An 18,282-nucleotide genomic window follows, 5' to 3' on the forward strand; every position below is an offset into this window, starting at 1 on the left:
TAAGAAATTAATGCTTGGGGGGGGGGAACTCAAAAAAACATCACCAAGCCTACAGAATCTCAAGTGGACAGCAGTGTGACATTTTACAACCATTCATTCCCTGCATATCGTTTTTAGCCAAATCCCAGCCCCGGTCTCCTCAGTTTACTCCCCCGCATTGGAAGCTAAAAGTGGTTTGGGGGTTGGTGCCAAGAACTCAGGCGAGTGAAGCGCATTCCTCCTAGGAAAGCTGCAAGAGAAGGCAGAGGGAACAACAGCAGCAGCAGCAGCAGCAGTAGCAGTAGCAGCAGCGGGAGGAGCACCAGGAGGAAGGCGAAGGGGAGGGGGCGAACGTCAGGGAGGCAAAAAAGGGAGGGGAAGTCGGCGAACGGGGGCGCGCGCCGGCGCTGTGCGGAATCATCTGTCGGGTCGCGGGCATACGGGCGAGCGCGCGCGCGCTGGGTGCCGGGGCTAGACTTCAGTCCCGGACGCGCTGTGCAGTGGGGAGCGTGTGGGAGTCTCACCGGCTGCTGGGAGGGGAGCACCAGAAACTGTCTCTGGGAGCAGGAAAAAAAAAAAGCAAAAAGCAAGGAAAAAAAAGAGACCTCAAGTCAAACTGCTATTCAGCCAGAATCAGAAGAAGACGTGGGTGGGGGCAGCGGAGAGACCTGTGAGTAGCTCTCTCTGTGTGTGTGTGTGTGTGTGTGTGTGTGTGTGTGTGTGTGTGTGTGTGTGTGTGTGTTCGTTCCTGCCTGTCCGTATGTCTGTCGGTGTCACTTTCCCCTGCTCTGTGGTAGAGGCTGGTGGGAGACAGGAGGGAGGTGGAGGAGCCGCTGGGCTGTCACAGTGACATCCTCCCCGCCTAGGGTTTCAACAAACCTTCCTGCTTGCTTAGAAGAGCCAGCCACAGCTCCCGGCTGCAGCTGGCAAGGAAAGTCGACACCCTCTTCCCTTCTCCATCCCAGGGCCCCATAGCAACCATCCATGCTGAGCTGGAGTCGGCTGACAGACGGAAGGGATTGGGAGTGAGGGCCGGAGGCGGTGAGGAAGGGGGGCGCCACGGAGATCAGTGGACTGTAATGCAGCCCTCGGTTGGCATAGGGTCCCCATCTCCCACCTTCTGCAGCCAGTCCTCCGGGAACTTCCTAAGCCTTCCTTTCCTTTCCTTTCTGCAAAAAAGCGCTGCCTTTCTAGCTCCAAGAATCACCTAGGGAGAGCCTTCTGCGTGTTCCTTGGGCAGAAAAAAAGGTTGAATTTCCTTGCTGCGGCGCAAGCATCTTGCTGGCACTGGGGGCTTACGGACAGCAGGGGCGAGGTGTGACAGCAGGGAAGGGGAGTCCCCAGTACGCTGGTTGTGGCGCGTACATGGGCGTGTATGTGCATGTGTCTACCTTCACATAGATGGTTGTGTGTATTGTTTGTGCAAACATGATTGTTTTCCCCCACCTGTACGGATCATTAAACGACAAAGTATAAGATTCGGTTCCCTTTTTGACCCTAGCTGTCCACAAAGTGGGTGGGCATCAGAGATGGTGGGGGGCAGGAAAAGAGAGTTGAGGACTCGGGGGAAGAAGGCTTAGTACTACAGGTGCCAGTGCCTCCGGTGGTAGTGGGCGAGTGTCTCTCTACTCCCACCCTCTCATTAAGAGTTAATGACCAGCCAAAGACCGGTGCAGAGGCTTGGAGCCTAATCTAAAGAGTCCCTTTGGTGCCTGTCGCTTTCATGGAGCGGTCTCGTAACTAACTTCCCCAGGCCGGAATCCTGTTTCTGAGCTAGTGCGTGATTTGCTTCACTTACCCTCCTTTCAAGGGGCACCATCTGGGCAGCGCCCCGGTGCTGCTGCAGCCCGCTGAGTCCAGCTCCCAACCTCCTGCGTCCAGCTCCCTGCGTGGTCTCTATCCACTCTGGGGCGCTGCAACTCAAAACTGAGAGTCCCTGGGCTGCACTGCAGCGGCTTGCCTCTTCCCTTCACATTCATGGGGATGGCCTTTGGGTTAGAAGGGAAGTCGCCATTTCCCCCAGAGTCATGAACATTGACAAGGAAATCATGATACAGTATAGGCCGAATGGTCATGGAGAGCTTGACCTTTGTTGAAAGACCCTGGATTCCTCGGTCTCGCTCTTCAAACCCTTCTCTTCCTTCTTGGCTCCCGAAGGAGGCATTTTCTCCCTGAAGCACTAAGGGTGTCTGCCAATACGTAGGGGCAGGCGGGGAAGGAAGACTGGAAAACCGGCGGGTACTGCTCTTTCCCACTCCGCCCCTCCCATCTTCTCCGTCTCCTCTTTAGGATAAGTACCACATGCCACAGAGCAAGGAGCTGTCTTTGCTGAACCAGGAAACATCCTTTTCCATGGTCTAAGGCTGTGGGAGTTTGGAGAGCTGGGGTACGCCCAAGCCAGTATTTGCAGGAGAGCGCTGAGTAGACACAAGCAGTATTGCAAGGGCAAGGGACGTGAGTTCTGCCCCAGGAGACACACGCAACCTTGAATTTTACTTAGGAATCTGGAGAGGAAACTCGTAGTTGAAGCAGCCTGGACTTTTTAAGCATGGTCTGCAATTTACTGGAAATAAAGTTCCATTATTAGAATGTTGCATGAACATTGCTAAATAAAATGCTCTTTAATTACATGAAAAAGACGGGCAGATGAGTTTCATTTTTGCCTCCTAACCTCATGGAAACTCCACATATTAAGTAACCCCTTTTTCTGAAAGGGCTCTCCAAGAAGTTATTGTGACCAAACACAAGAAAACATATTTGTAAGAAGGTTTAAGTATAACATCAGCAAGTCTTATAAACAAAAGTATTAGGCAGCAGCGGTGCAGTAGGAGACTCAATAAATGTTTATGACAAGTGTGCTGGTAAATGTTTAACAACAGGGTGTGGGGGGGAAGTAAGCAAGAAAACATTTTTAGGTTTATTCTACATCACTAACATTTTCTCTCATTTTCCTAAGTCTAGAGTTCAGTGGTGTCAGACTGAAACAGAAAAGGATCCTTGTGGACCACACATTGACTTAAAAAAACCACAAATTTACATTATCTATATTGTATTGCATTTTTATTTCTTTTTGTTAAACATTTCCCAATTGCATTTTAATCTGATTTGGACTTCAGTAGGGAATTTGGCTGGCTGCTTTCTTGGGGTTTAACATCTTTGGTGTAGACAATAAATAAAAAAATAAATCAAACCACTGAAAATTTAACAAGGCTCACCACAGCATGTTAAACTCTCTCCAGCACCCCAGGGTTGAATTATATAACTGTTCCTTCCTCTAACACCTTATATACTAACTAGATGCCTCAGAAAGAGTGCTGCTAGATCTGGAATCAGAGCAGAGGATCTGGGTTTGAATGTCACCTCTGCAGTGTACTCCATGGATAATCTTGAGCAACACACTTCATCTCTGGGCCTCCTTTTCTCCTCTTTAAACTAAATGCGGAGTTAGATGACTTCTCAGCTTCTTCACTTCTAATTCTATGATGCAGTAGTCAAACCCTTTCCCTTACTGGAATCAGTTTTGATTAGTGTTCCCAAGTGAAATAATAATAGGAAGAGAATTTTTTTTTAAAGTTTATGACAAGATATTTGTGGGTTTTTTAAATAAGTATTTTACAGAAAAAGAAAAGTAGCATTTAGTGAAGCCATTGTGTTGCTCTCTACAATAGTTTTTGTTTGTTTTTTGTTTAATAGGTTTTGCTTGGGGGAAAGTTATTTTTGAAGCCTGAAACTGAGTTCAATTAGGACTCCGATTTAAACTATAAATTAGCTTGGAATATTAGGAAATCCCTTAATCCATCAAATATTTAGGAGAGCTTAATATGCATTTACTAAGTTTCTTAATATGTACAAGTAGATTCAGAAGAGTTAAAAATGTGCTATATCTTTGCTGAAAACATTTCCAAATGGGAATTCGGAATAGCTTGAGGGCAACATTTTCATCTTTGTCATCTACATTTTTTTTATCTTGCTTTGTAGTTGAATACAATTTTCTTCAAAATTTAAATTCTGAAAATGTATTTTCCATTACAGAAAAACTGTTTAGCATTTCTCAGAATCATAAATTGTTAGGATGAAGAGAATGGAAAGAGATCATAAATGTCATGTAATTCAATTTGTTTATATTATAGAGAAGAAAACTGAGACCCCAAGTAAGGTTAAAAGACAAGGTTAAGAGGCTGACATGGAACTAGACACCTGGTTCAGTGATCTTTCCACTATGCCATTCTTATTATTGAACGATTCCACCATCATATATTACATTAGAAATTAGTCTTAATTTTTAAATAGATTTTATTCTAAGATACTGATGAATTAAAGAAAAAAACAAGTTTGAGTGCCTCAGAAGAATAGCCATTGGAGCTTTGAAGAGATACCAATGATTCCAGTTTGGATTTTTCATTTATGGCTTTATTGGAACTCAGCTGTTGGCTTATGAGTACTGGGAAGCTTTCACTCCAGGTGATCTTTAAATGATATAATATCATTACATGTTAATGGAATGTGATTAACTAAACAAAACTGCAGGTACACAGGTATTTCAGTTTTTTAAGTAAAAAAAACTACTTTAATATTTTTACAGATGTATGTATTATTACTTTATACCATAAATATTTCTGGATGTTTCTGGAAAAATGAATGCAAATCACATTTTAGAAATTTAATATTTTATGTATAGCAAAGGAGTTTAGTATAGATGGGAACACTTCAACAAGTCCATGAAAAATCATGCCCCAATTAATTTATAGTTTTACTTATTTTCCCACTTCATGACTACCTCCCTGACTTCTGATACTTTCACTCAAAAAATGAATGTGAGAGATTATGCCAAAGTTAGATCACCTTTTGTAAACCTAAAGTTCTCACCCTCACTTACTAAAGAACAGCATCTCATACAGAAATTAATAGCAAAGTAAATTGGAATAAAGATTCCCCTACCATTTCTCATTTCATTTGGCAAGCCTGCTTAGACTTCAGTTGTTTGTGTGTTTGAGGGCAAGAAACGTGATTTATAAGCAACTGGAAATCACTTTATATTTAGGCTTTCCTTTCCTTTCAAGTTTCAGGCTTGGAGCTTAACTTTAAGCACCACTGGGGAAAAGGGATTAGGCTACTGTTTGAGCCATAGGTCACTACTTATACTAATTCCTAGAGCAGTAGTGTCTGGAGAGTTCCTTACCCTAAACTCGTGGTTAAGCATAGGGAATTAGAGATGAAGAGGCTGGTGGAAAATAGCAAATTGTTTCTTTAATTTAACTCTTTCAGTTCTGTAAATAGCAGGTGTGACTATCTGGTGAGTTTTGGTGGGTTGGAGTGGAAAGCAAAAGAGAAAGAAGGTACTGACAACTCTCTGTCTTTCTGTCTGTCTGTCTCTCTCTCTGTCTTATGAATGTGGGTAGAGATGAAAGGAAAGGGAACAAGCCTTTATTTAGCACTAGGCACTGTACTAAGGTCTTTACAAATATTATCTCATTTGGGCCTCACAACGTCCTTGTGAGGTAGGTTTTGTTATTAACTTCACTTTACAGTTGGGGAGACTGAGGCAGACAGAGATTAAATGACTTGCTCAAGGTCACATGGCTAATAATTGCCTAGAGGTCAGATTTGAATTCAAGTGTTCCTGATTCCAGGCCCTATGCACTGTACTACCTAGCTGTATATTTTTTCCAGACAGCAACCTTCTCCTCTCATAGAGAGACCCAGGCAACATCATCTTTGTTTAGTTCTTACCTCTCCTCCACACCTTCACCTTGGAAACCAGAGCTTCCCTGAGATGCCTATGCTTTATACCAGAGGTGTCAAATACACACTCTCTCTCTCTCTCTCTCTCTCTCTCTCTCTCTCACACACACACACACACACACACACACACACACACACAGAGGCCATGGGCCACAAGTGGTCCACAACACTACCATGCAATTAGAAAATATTTTTAAAAATACACAATAAAACATAAATAGTGTTAATGAGTAGTTTTCTAAAAATGTAGCTCATAGGGATCCTTACATAAAATTTAGTGGCCCTCATTTCTATTTGAGTTTGATACTACTACTTAAACCACCTGAATCTGGTTCACCAATAACTCCATTAGCTAAGGGGCTGCATGGTCACAAGTCATGTGGTTTGTTTATTTGAACTATTTAGATGCTTATAAAAGTTACTAATTAAATTGAAATCATAAAATTCTCTCACAACTGGTTCAGCCCTCAGCTAGGTAGGAAAATCCTAATTTTTTTTTTTGCAGGGCTTTAAACCTGTGACCTGCTTTAGTTCTGTATATACCAAGCTGGTCACTGGCACCGTCCTTCACACACTCTCCTGAACATGATTAATTAGCAGAAGGGACTCACAAATCATTTATGACTGATCATAATTTAAAGGAAACAAAAATCAGGGAGTAGACACAGCTTAATGAAATAGAGAAAACTATGTAGAAAGCACTCACCAGTGATGATCACCAGGGAGGGACGTAAAACTTTATTACAGCCATGTCAAACTCAAATAGAGAGGGATCCACTACACCATACGTAAAAATCCCTGCAGATTGCCTCTTGGCTTAGTTTTAAAATGTAATATGTTTTATTTTATTTTTATTTATTTTGTTAAATATTTCCCAATTATATTTTTTAATCTGGTCTGGGCCACACTTAGGAGTGTTTTGGGCCACATGCAACCTGTCTTTGATACTTCTGCTGTACAGCCCTCTCATTGATCCCAAGGAGTGAGTAGTACCAGCAGTATCAGTCCATTCTAGCCATTCTCAGCTCAAGAGAGTGGAAGTCCAGCTGCTAGACCCCAACCTTCAAAGTTCAGTGTCTAGCTCTGACTTTAAAGGTTTTTCACTCTTTCCAACTGCAATTGTGCTAGAATTTCCATGCCTGTTGCTCTTGCAAACCTGAATTCCTACCTGTGAATACTGCCATAGCTGGAACTACCACATTGTAAGATGTTCCTTCAGCCAGCTCTGCCGAAGCAAAACTCGAATCTTGTACCTGGTCACTCTAGCTCATTATCCTCCTTACCCACACATGCTCTCAGTCTCAGGATTGTAATTCCAAAGATGCTGTTTCAACTCATGGAAGTTGAGCTCATCATGCATCCCCACTTCACCTCAGGCATTCAGGTTACAGTAGCAAGTGAAAAGTTCTTTCTATTTATAGAAGTTACTATTGGCCATGGTGGTTATGATTTCAAAGCACAAAAAAGTATAGAAGACACATTGAGAGAAACTGTACTTAATTTTTTTTTCTTAAAATGTGTAGAAAAGAAAATATGAAAGCAAATGTACTTTCTGTTTTGTGAACTTGTATTTTTTTTAAACCTAGTAGACTTTTCAAGTTAAAGGGGTAGAGAAGGGAAGAATGGACATTAATCACACAAATATGTGATTTTTTAAAATTTCAAATTAAAATGTCATGTACTCTTTACAAATTATACACAGGTAAGTCCTTAAGATCATAGACTTAGAAATGGAAGGGACCTTAGAGGTCATCTGGTAAACTGTCTTCATCATCTTAAGATGAAGAAGCTGAAATTCAAAAAGGTTAAGTGATTATCTAAGGTCACACAAATAGTGAGCAGTGAAGTTGAAATTAAAACTCAGGTTCCCTGACTTGAAATACAATTCTCTGTCAAGTCTACCATGTATTTGCTTAATTTTGAGAGCCATTATAGTATTAACATAATTATTAATTATAGGATTAATCAATACTTATAATAATTAGTATATATTATATTATATTTATATTGTTAATATAATACTTTTTCAATTGTATAGAATAGTGTGCTATAGCAGAGGTGTCAAATACCATGTTGCCCCAACCAGATTAAAATGTGATTGGAAAATATTTAACAAAATAAATAAAAATACAATAGAACATAGATAATGTTAATTTTTTTTAACATTTTCTGAGTCAGAATATGCCCAGGAATCCTTATGTATGGTTTAGTGGCCCCATTTCTATCTGAATTTGATACCACTGTATTAATATATTTATACTACTAATAACTAATACCATTACAGGCAGGATGGTACAGTGGATCGAGAATTGGCTTCTAAGACAATAAAATCTGGATTCAGGTTTTGTTTCTGACACATACTAGCTATGCCACTATGAATGAGTCCCTTAACTTCTCGATTCTCTAAGGAAAATCTCTAAGACTGTTAAGTTGAATAGAAGATGAAAGACCTGCCTTAGTAGAAGTTTGTCAGAAGGTCCCTAAAACAATGAAATTATAGGCCCAGTCTCTCCCTACCATTACGGTTCTTGTCTTCCCTCTTCTTCCTCCTTCATCAAATGAATAGCATAACTTTTGTGGGAACAATGGCCTATAAACTAGCTTACCTCAGAACAGAAACTTGCTATTTAAAGGAACATTTTCCATAAATACATTCAGTGTATGTGATGTATGTGTATATACAAACTACTTTTTACCATAAGGAAAGATGTTAAATTGGAGGTGTAGGGGAGAAAAACTATTCCCTCTGCTTTAAAAAAAATTATATAATCAGAGAAAAAGAAGAAAATGGTTTCATTTCTGAAAACAGACTGAAATATCATGAGTTTGGATGGTAAGGGTTGTGCTGGCATTGTGAGGTACAATATTATTGTGTTGGGGGCATTTTTACCTACAATTGAATCTTCAAAGATGACAGCCTAACCCCCTGCTACCCAGTTATAATTGCTTAGATGAATTAATAAAAGAGATGTGGTGTCAACCTAATTGATGTATTTTCAGGACGGGAATTCCAAATCAGAAAACAAGGTGATTTGGGATTTTAAAAAAAATCTAGTAAAGTGAATTGTTTACTCCCTGTCTGAAATACAGCAAGTGCTAAAGGCAAAAATAGTGAACTGTAATGACCATTGTTATCCTACTATATAACTCAAAGTATAGACTGAGCATTAAAGATGTGATGGCAAATGAATCATTTTACATGTAAAATTCTGTGAATGGTGTGTTGAAAACAATGTAATATAACCTGGAAAAATATGTACCCAATGTAATTAGAAGGAATCCTGTAGGAGTTCATCCACTGTATAACATACAATGAATTTGATTAATCTTTCCCAAGTGGGCTGAGAGCATTCAAAAAATTCAGTATATGGATTCATATGTTGTGAATATTTAACACATTTTTATTTTTAAGACAAAAACAATACACTTTATAGAGTCTTTCTGGATTCTTTCCATAGATGTACACATCTAAAACACATAATAATTTGCGAATTGTCTTTTGAAGGTAAAAAATGTACTAATCTTTCAGAGCTTATGTCTTAAGGTAAAAATGGACTTGTAGCAAAGTTGCATCCTAGTGTTTCTAGTTCTTCAGAGGGAGAGAGTTGCTTGCTAGTTATATTGCTTTCTTCTGAAGTCTGGATAGGCTTTTCAGTTATTTACCTCAATAGAAAACTGAAAGCAAAGTCTTCAACAAAGGAGCTCTGTTTTGCCTGTCCCACTTGCTGGGCTGTTGTCTTCGCCCTTTTCAGCGAAGGAGGGGGTAGTGCTGGGTCAAAGTTGAAGAACACTGAAAAGGAATTCAAGCCTCATGTCGAAATTTGAATTATAGCTTAGTTTGAGTGCCGAGTTGATTCATTTGAATTGAAATTTTTGTATCTGCGGAGGCTTAAGTGACAGATGGTGTTGAAACAACGTAGATAGATGGATGCTATATCCAAAGTGCCCAACTTAGATGCTCAATAAACAGCAAGTTACTGGACAAGATTTTTCAAAATCATAGATAGTAAATTTTGGCACCATATGACACATTAAGATCTTGACTTATGTGAATTAAAGATAGGACCCTACAGCTGGCATATATTCACATTTGTCTAGCTTAATTGCATTGCAAATATTCTACTTGACCATTTTACCACTGCCCTCTCTAGTCACTTGTGAATAAATACGGAAGTGCTTATCCAGATTTTCTGTTAAGATTCTTTGAAAGAGTTTTGATTTTTTCTAAAAATTATTTTGATGGGTGGCAGATCAGTTAAATCTGTCCCAGAAATTGAGCATCCTGTGTTTTTCCTGTATGAGTGTTTGTAAAGCATGTCTTAGTGTTCTTTTCGTTTATTTTTTTATGTGCAAAATTATGAACATCCATTTAAAGTTTCACTGAGGCTTGCAGCAGAACACTCCCATTCTACTTGAAACATCCAAATATGCTGTATGTAGTAGTCTATTTGAAATATTTCAGGTGTGCAAAAATGAAATTTGCAAAACAGCCATTTGACTTTGGAGGTGTAGGCTATGAAAGGTTAAGTCCAAATAAAATGCAATTAGGGCTAATTTGGAATCCCACCTAGAATTCATAAAGCCCTGAGTGGAAGCCTAGAACTGGTAAAGAGGAAGAGTTATTTCTAATTACCATATTTTGCTTCACCTCACCATTTAACTGACTTTATGAAGTGGTAGCTTTTGTGTGCTGATGTTTGTCAAGGAAGAATAGTAAAAATTAATTTGCGTGTGTAGTTGATATTTCCAAGCTAATACTTCTGCTTTTAGTTTAAGAAAATAAACTAATCATAGCAATAACAAATTATTAAATAAAACTAAAAATTTGGGGTAATTTTTTAGTAACCCTTAAGCAAAAATGAAGCAAATTGACTAGAGTTTAATGTTTTGATTCATCTCATGGAACGTAGATAGTCACAATGAATACAGTCACAGCTTGAATGTTTCAACCAATGTAACATGCATTTTAATAGGTGATGTTTGGCAGCTGAATAACTCCTTGGCTCCATATGCTTCTAGAAACAGCTATCCTGATGTAGAAAATAGGGCAAGACAAACTAGATCCAGTTTGGATGGGATTATTTTAACCAAGAAGGTGATTCATTAAACAGCAGGGAATGAGTGAGCTCGTGGTTAGCTTCATTTACCAGATGGGGATAGAATGAATATCAAAGAGCATGATTGACTTAGTTGGTGGGACTCAGGTGGGTAATATGAGTTCTGGACAATCTAGATCACTGAAGTAACTTGACATGTTAAAATATAACAGTACAGTAATATAAATAATTCAGTAAAATAATAACACATAACAAAAAGAAAGACAGTAAGGCTTTAAAAGGGTACCTAGATCAGGAAAGGATATTTAACTTACTCCTAGAAAAAAGTAATTAATGCAGCAATGCCACTAGTAGTCATATACCCTAAGGAAGTAATAGATAGAAGGAAAGATCCCTATACAATGTTCACAAAAATATCTATAAGTAATTTTTGAAGTAGCAAAGATTTTAAAGAAAAGTACATGACCATTAATTGAGGAATTACTGAACAAATTTTAGCATATGGAAGTGGATATTATTGTATTATCAGAAGTGATGAATATGGAGAATTGACGGAAACTTGGGATGATGTATTAACTGATGTAGAACAAAGTAAGTAGAACTGGAAGAAAAAACTGTACGATAACTAAAATTATATAAAGGAACACAACAGTGAAAAATTTCAAAACTCTGATCATTTTTGTGACCAAGTCTGACTTCAGAAGGCTGATGGCTCTCACCCTTCTTGGAGATGTGGTAGACGGTAGGTGCAAAATGAGGGAAACATTTCTAAACATGGCAAATATATTGGTTTGTTTTGCTTGACTGCTCTACTTTGGTAGTAAGGGAGAGTTCTTTTGAAGTTGGTGGTCATTGGGAAGTAACAGTGCTATATAAATAAGAGCATTAATAAAACTTTTAAAAAGGAAACTAGATGTATTCATTGCCTCTGCTTTTTCAACTCCCTTTCACTTCTCAGTTCTTTGTAATCTGCCATATGGTGCCAACTCTCTACTGCAACTATTCTCTCAAAGGTAATCAGTGATACTTCAATTGTTAAATCTGATGGTCTTTTCTCAGTCTTCATCATTTCTGACCCCTTTGCATAATTTGATGTTATTGACTACTCTTCTCTCCCTTGGTTTTTATTGACATTGTTCTCTTCTGCTTTTCTCCTACCTCTTGGACCACTTCCTTTTAGTTTCTTTTTACTAGATCATCATCAATGTTCTTCTTCCAAACAGTAGTTCTCTTGTGTGCTCTTTTGTCATCTGTCTGTGCCCTCTTACTTGCTAATCTTGGGAACTGCCCTGGGTTCAGTTATTATCTCCATACAAATGACTCCCAAATCAATATATCCATTCCTATTCTCACCCATCTCACTCCATCTCACATCTCCAGTTGCCAGCTGATGACTTCCACTTGGATTTCCCAGAGGAATTTTGGATTCAACATGTCTAAAACTAAACTCATTATCTTTCCCCTTAATCCCATTCCTCCTCTTAACCTTCCTATTTTTTGTCAAAGATACCACCATTCTTACAATCCCCAGGTTTGCAAACTAGCGGTCATCCTTGACTCCTCCCTCTCCTTTACCTCTGCCCCCAGGTCAAATCAGTTGTGAAGTATTGCTATTTCTACATTCATAACATTTCTTTCATCTATTTTTTTCTCTACTCACATTACAACCACCTGAGTTGGCCTTCATGACCTGACTATTGTAATAACTTCTCAATTGATCTCCCTGAATCTGATATTTTCTCTCTCCCATCTATCCTCCACACAGTGCTGAAATAATCTCCCTAAAGCTAAAATGATCGTTTCATTTCTTGCTGAAAAATTTCAAATGGTTCCTTAATGCCTCTAAGATAAAATTAAAACTCCTCAGTTTTGAATGAATGAGTGAAAAAGTATTTATTAAGTGCTTTCTCCATTCTAGGCTTCATGCTAAATTCTGGGGATTCAAAGACAAAATTGTAGGTAGTCTTTGTCCTCAAAGAGCTAACTTTATAATAAGGAGAGATGACATGTAGGAAAGAGTTGGTGAGGGAAGGGCATTTTGGTTTGGAAAATTTCAGAGATAGTAAATGGAAATAGAGAGAAGACTGTCATATAGTTTCCAATAACAATGGCGGTTTCCCTTTGATTATGGTTCCAGAACTTGAAAGCAGAGAGATGAGGCACAGCACAGCAGCAATGTAGCAGCTGAGAAGATGGCTACAAAGTAAAGTGAAACAGTATCTGGGGTGAGCCTAATATTGGATGCTCTATGAGGCACTTTCCAATCAGGACAACTGGGTCCCAGAATAGGAATTCCAGAGCCAAAAGGATTACATCCCCCAGGGCATTATCTTTTTTCAGCATGGCAAGGTAGCTGGCAAAAGATGGTGGGGAGTGAAGGAGAACTTGGTATTGAAAGCCCTTTCACAGTCTAACTCTATCTTCTCTTTCAATGCCAGCCAAAATGGCCTCCTTGCTGTTCTCCAAACTCAGCATTGCATAGTCTCTCTCCATGCCTCTTCTACCTACTCATGCATTGCTTACTCATCTCTGCCTCAGAATCTGTAGCTTCTTTCAAAGATTCACTTAAATGCCAAGTCCTCTATGAAGTCTTTCCTGTTCTCTTTAGTTATTGGTGCTGTGTCGCTCATCAAATTGTCTTGTACTTCTTTGTGTAACTGTTGTATCCCCAAAATTGAATGTATGTTCCTTTAGGGCAGAGACTATTTTTCATTTTGTCTTTGTATCCTTTGTATATAATAAGCACTTAACAAATTCATACTGAATGAAGGAAGAAAGTGAGACATCTTGTCCCCTTTCTCATAATGCATTTATCATTTATAGAATGTTGACTTTGATTTTTCTATTATTTTAAAGGCATTTGTGTATAGTAAAAGTCTAAAAAAAGTCCTGTTGTATGGATAAGTTGTGGGTGAAAGAATCACATTATTGCATTAAAACAAAACAACCTAGTCTTCAAAAAACGGTGTTGAAAACTGAGGAATTTTGTCATTGACCATTTATGTGTATTTCGCACTGGAATAAAGAAGCAGACCCAGACAACAGGAAATGAAAAATGTGTAACTTAATAAACTAGATTCGCAAGCATTGTAACTTACTTTATGGTTCTAAATTTGGGAGGCAAATTGAATTATCCAGCTCAGATCCCATCAGTAGTGTCTTTGTATCTAGAAAGTGTGCCACTGGTGTTCCATCTTGTAAAAAACTCCGTAATCTCAACCTTTTGAGGTAATGCATGATTCAAATTTGACATAAATATTTCATATTCTTACTGTTGTATAAAGTTCTACTGATTGTCATTTTTCCTTCTGGAAATCCATTTGAGGATGCTGAATTAAGCACTTTCTGAAACCATTTCCAAGTATGTGAATTGAAAGGAATCAGTAATGTTGAACATAGTATTGAATGTATAAAAAGCTAGCATATAAAACTAATCTTAGGATATTGAATGATCAAGCTTTTTAAAGGAGCCTCTCTTTCCTTTTAAGGTAGCTTCTCAAAGAATACCCATTGTTGTCTTTCATATAAGAAAATGCCAGGGTAACTGCTACCTTCCATCAGTATGTCTGAAAAGACCAATTTGTCTTTTTCTCAGCAGGTTAATTGGTTAAACACTGATTATGTCATAGGCAGCTGTGTCAAACTTAAAACATGCTTAGAGGAAATTTCCCTTGCCATTAAAATAGTGATCTTGCCAAGTAGAGATTAAACTATGAAAGACTTTTTTTAAAAAGCTAGTTAGATTGATTTAATAGGATCCTGGACTGGGCTTCATGACATTTAATGTAAGAAAAGTTACCTAATCTCTTTATGTGCAGGCAGCTATGGGGCGCTGGACTTGGAGTCAGGAAGACCTGAATTCAGATCCCACTTCAGATACCAGCTGTGTGACCTTAGGCAAGTTATTTAACTCTCTCAGGCTCAGTTTTATCATCTGAAAAATGGAAATAATAACAGCACCTACCTCACAGAGTTGTTGAAGGATCAAATGATTTAACATATGTAAAGTGCATTGCAAACTTTAAAGCATTATATGAATAAATATATATATTTAAATATATATAAAATATATACATAAAAAGTGAAATAGCTATTATTATCATTTTAAGTTTTACTAGGTTGTAAAATGGAGATAAAATATGTAATTCCTCCCTTGCTTCCCAATACTATTTCACAACAATATGAATGAAAATCACTGATAACAAACATGAAAGCAATAGAAAAAGTACTATGTAATTCTGTGCTATGTTGATTTCACATGTATAATAGGTATTGTATTGCTTGCTTTCTCAGTGGGCAGGGGAGAGGTTGGAGGAGAAATTTCAAATTAAAAAAATAAATCTATGTTATTGTCAGAAAGATTTCTTATGTCATATCATTTACTTTAGTAATTTATAAAAAATCTTAACATGTATTTGGGTTCTTTGGTAGTAATCACAATAATATTTGTAAATTTAAGTGAAGTGGATTTATACTGCAAGTATCCTTGATACTAACATGATAGTAGGAATTTTTTAAGAGCTAAATCTGTATTTTTTTAGCTTCCAACAAAGAGGTGGCTAAAAAAGTCAAATTATGTTGACAATATAGAGAAAAGATATAAAGGAGGTAAATACTATTTTTCAGTTACAGTCAATGCCATTTAAAAGTCCTTAGAAAAAGCTAATTGTGTTTTATTTCAAAGCATCATCCTTTACTGATTTTTCAAGAGGACACACAGTAATTTGTCATGTCAGCTATGACCAACTAGAAATCCAAAGAGCAAATAAACTGTGAAAGCACTGGAAATAGATTAAATCCATCTAGCCTATAATCGGTATGCACTCAAATGGTTCTGACATAAAAGGGCAGCATAAGACTCTCTAGAGGGATGTTCATAGGTTACAAACATGTAACTTTGCATTTATACATCGTGTCATTATTATAACTTCGCATTTATATAGCTGTTTTCTGCCTTGAAGATGAGCCACTTTAAAAAATCCAACCATTATTATCAGCCTCCAGGTGTACACAGTGCTACACACACACAGAGCACAATAAAAATCCTTGGATTCTCAACATGTTTAAATCAAAAGAGAAGACCCACTCCTGATAACTATAAGCCCCCCAAAATTTAAACAATCAGTTCAATTCAACAAACATTTTTTAAACATCTGAGCAGAAGGTGAGAGGCAGCAGGCAGAGTCAGGAAGAGCTGGGTTAAAGTGCAATTTACTCATACTAGCTGTGTGACCCTAAACAAGTGTAGTGAGCTCTCAGTGCACCCAGGTACCTTGGACCCTTAGTTACACAATAGTTCCTAATCCTCATTGGTGGAGGGAGTTTCCTGTCCTGGAATTCCCTATATGCACAGTTCCACTCTCCCCTTACCCCTAGCTTCCTCTTTTCCCCAAAGTGCAAAAGTCATTCATTCCAAGTTAGACTCAACAAAGGAATGTTTTATAATATGTCAATGTTTTATGTACATCAATAATTTTGGAGTATCTCCTTTCTGTTGTCTTCTGAATGATTATGTAGAAAAAACATTTAATATGTTTCTATCAAGTGATTATGGATGTGCATCAAATTGGTAATTTAACCAATCAGCAACTTGTTTTCAGTATGTTTGCACAAACTCTACTGTCTTTCTGGTAGAACCATTATTCCCTCCTACCTTCTACCCTCCTAATCACTAACCCAGTGAGAATACAGCATCTCTTCAGAAATACTTACTACACATTGTTAATTCCGAAGTTTCTGTTCAACTTTTAAGCACAATATTTATTCATATTATTCATATTAAAGAAAGTAATGCTTCGGGTTTCTGCTCAGAGAAATTTAAGTTTGAATGTGTGTGATGTGTGTGTGTACGTATGTATGACAGAGAGAGAGAGAAAGAGAGGTGTGTGACAAGACTAAGAACTACGTTGTGAGGATATTTTGCAGCTGGTTTTTCAAGACAGCACTAGACTCTGTAAGATGCCAGCATATCCAAGAGCTTTTAATCAACTTGAATAAATGGCAATATCTATAATGAATACAGCTGGAAGTTAATTGTATTTGTTCAGTTGTCCACAAGCCCTTTATCTGTCTGGCTGCATCAATATTTGCTGTCTTAGACTATAAGCTCTCCTAGGGCAGTGACCATATCTATTGCCCTGATTTATGGAGTACTTGGCATAAATCCACATTCAAATAAATGACTGAAGAATTATTTTAAATGATGATAGATTGCCTGTAGGTAGAGGGGACTGAATTCCATGAACAACTTTTCAAATGTAAAAATGTTATAATTTATCCCCCCCAAAATTACTTATAATATGTAAATGATTTAGAGATTTACTTTTCCTTGGTAACAACAATTTTTTTTTCTTTGATGTCTTATTTTTTTCCTTTTGGCTACGCATTCCAATTTACTTACGATCCCTCTGTGTGGACACAAATACCTGAGGAAATTTTACAGAATATAATGTTAAATAATAAGAATTATAATTACTGATGAGACAAAGAAATGCTGAGTGAGATGCCAGTCTTTTAGTCACTAGCAGTTGCAAACATTCTGTTTCAGAGTTCTGATGGACCAGTGTCCATCATCAGAACAACCATCAGAACATGATGGCTCACAACAGCCAGATTCTAGCCCCTGTTCTGCTCCTAGTTAGCTTAAACTGAACCTGAAATGACTTCATCAGAAATTGAGGGTTCTTAACCTGGGGATTACAGACCCCTGTGGAATGCAAGGATAGATTTCATTAGGGCTGTGAACTTGGATGGGGAGAAAATTACATATTTATTTCAATAAAAACAGTTTCCTTTGTAATCCTATGAATTTAATTTTACGCATTTAAAAACATTATTCTGAGGAGGTATCCACAGACTTCACCAGACTGCTAAAGGGGTCCATCACACATGCAAAATAAACTTCCATTATTACATTCCTGACAAATAGTCATCCACCTTCTGTTTGAACCCTCCAATAAGGGGAACCTACTGCTATGCCGTTCTAATTTTGAAAGTTCTAGTTGTTTGGAAGCTTTTCCTAATTCAAATTAAGAATTGGCCTCTTTACAACTTTCATCCATGGCCCCTAGTTCTGCCCCTGTAGGATAAAAGAACAAATCTAAGCCTACATATTTCATGTTCTTCCTGATTCTTTCCTTTTTTTCCAGCTAACTGGGTCCAGTTCTTTTAACTGGTCCTCATATCAAAAAGGACTTAAAACCCCTCACCATCCTGCTTGCCCTCCTATCGTTGCTTCTCCAGCTAATCAATATACTTCTTAAAATGTGTCATCCACAACTAAACTACAGTACTCCAGATGAGGTCTGGCAAGGGCAGAGTATGGTGAAACTATCACCTTCCTCTTCCTGGAGGTTATAGGTTTTCTTGATGTAGCCTAAGATCACAATAGATTTTCTGACTGCTACAACATGCTGCTGACACATTTTGATCTTTCAGTCCACTAAAACCCCAGGATCTTTTTTACAACTGATATTTAACTGTACCTCCCCCATTTTGTATTAAT

The 18,282-nt window shown here is 38.0% G+C and overlaps 1 protein-coding gene across 19 annotated transcripts in view; it reads left to right on the forward strand.

The window, feature by feature from the left end:
* Nucleotides 1-396: 396 nt before the first annotated feature.
* The window catches only part of NRCAM (neuronal cell adhesion molecule), a 314,411-nt gene continuing 296,525 nt past the window's right edge, over nucleotides 397-18,282 (forward strand). For 11 of the 19 annotated variants that reach the window (XM_078154300.1, XM_078154316.1, XM_020984623.2 and 8 more), the window contains exon 1: nucleotides 398-649. The gene's annotated coding sequence lies outside the window, so the exon portion shown is untranslated. Of the gene's footprint in view, nucleotides 650-18,282 lie in introns of all 19 variants that reach the window. The other 8 variants (XM_078154286.1, XM_078154292.1, XM_078154297.1 and 5 more) reach the window with 2 other exon arrangements.

This window comes from Phascolarctos cinereus, unplaced genomic scaffold (assembly GCF_003287225.1).
Source record: "Phascolarctos cinereus isolate Bilbo 61053 unplaced genomic scaffold, phaCin_HiC Scaffold_1;HRSCAF=81, whole genome shotgun sequence".
Taxonomy (NCBI): domain Eukaryota; kingdom Metazoa; phylum Chordata; class Mammalia; order Diprotodontia; family Phascolarctidae; genus Phascolarctos; species Phascolarctos cinereus.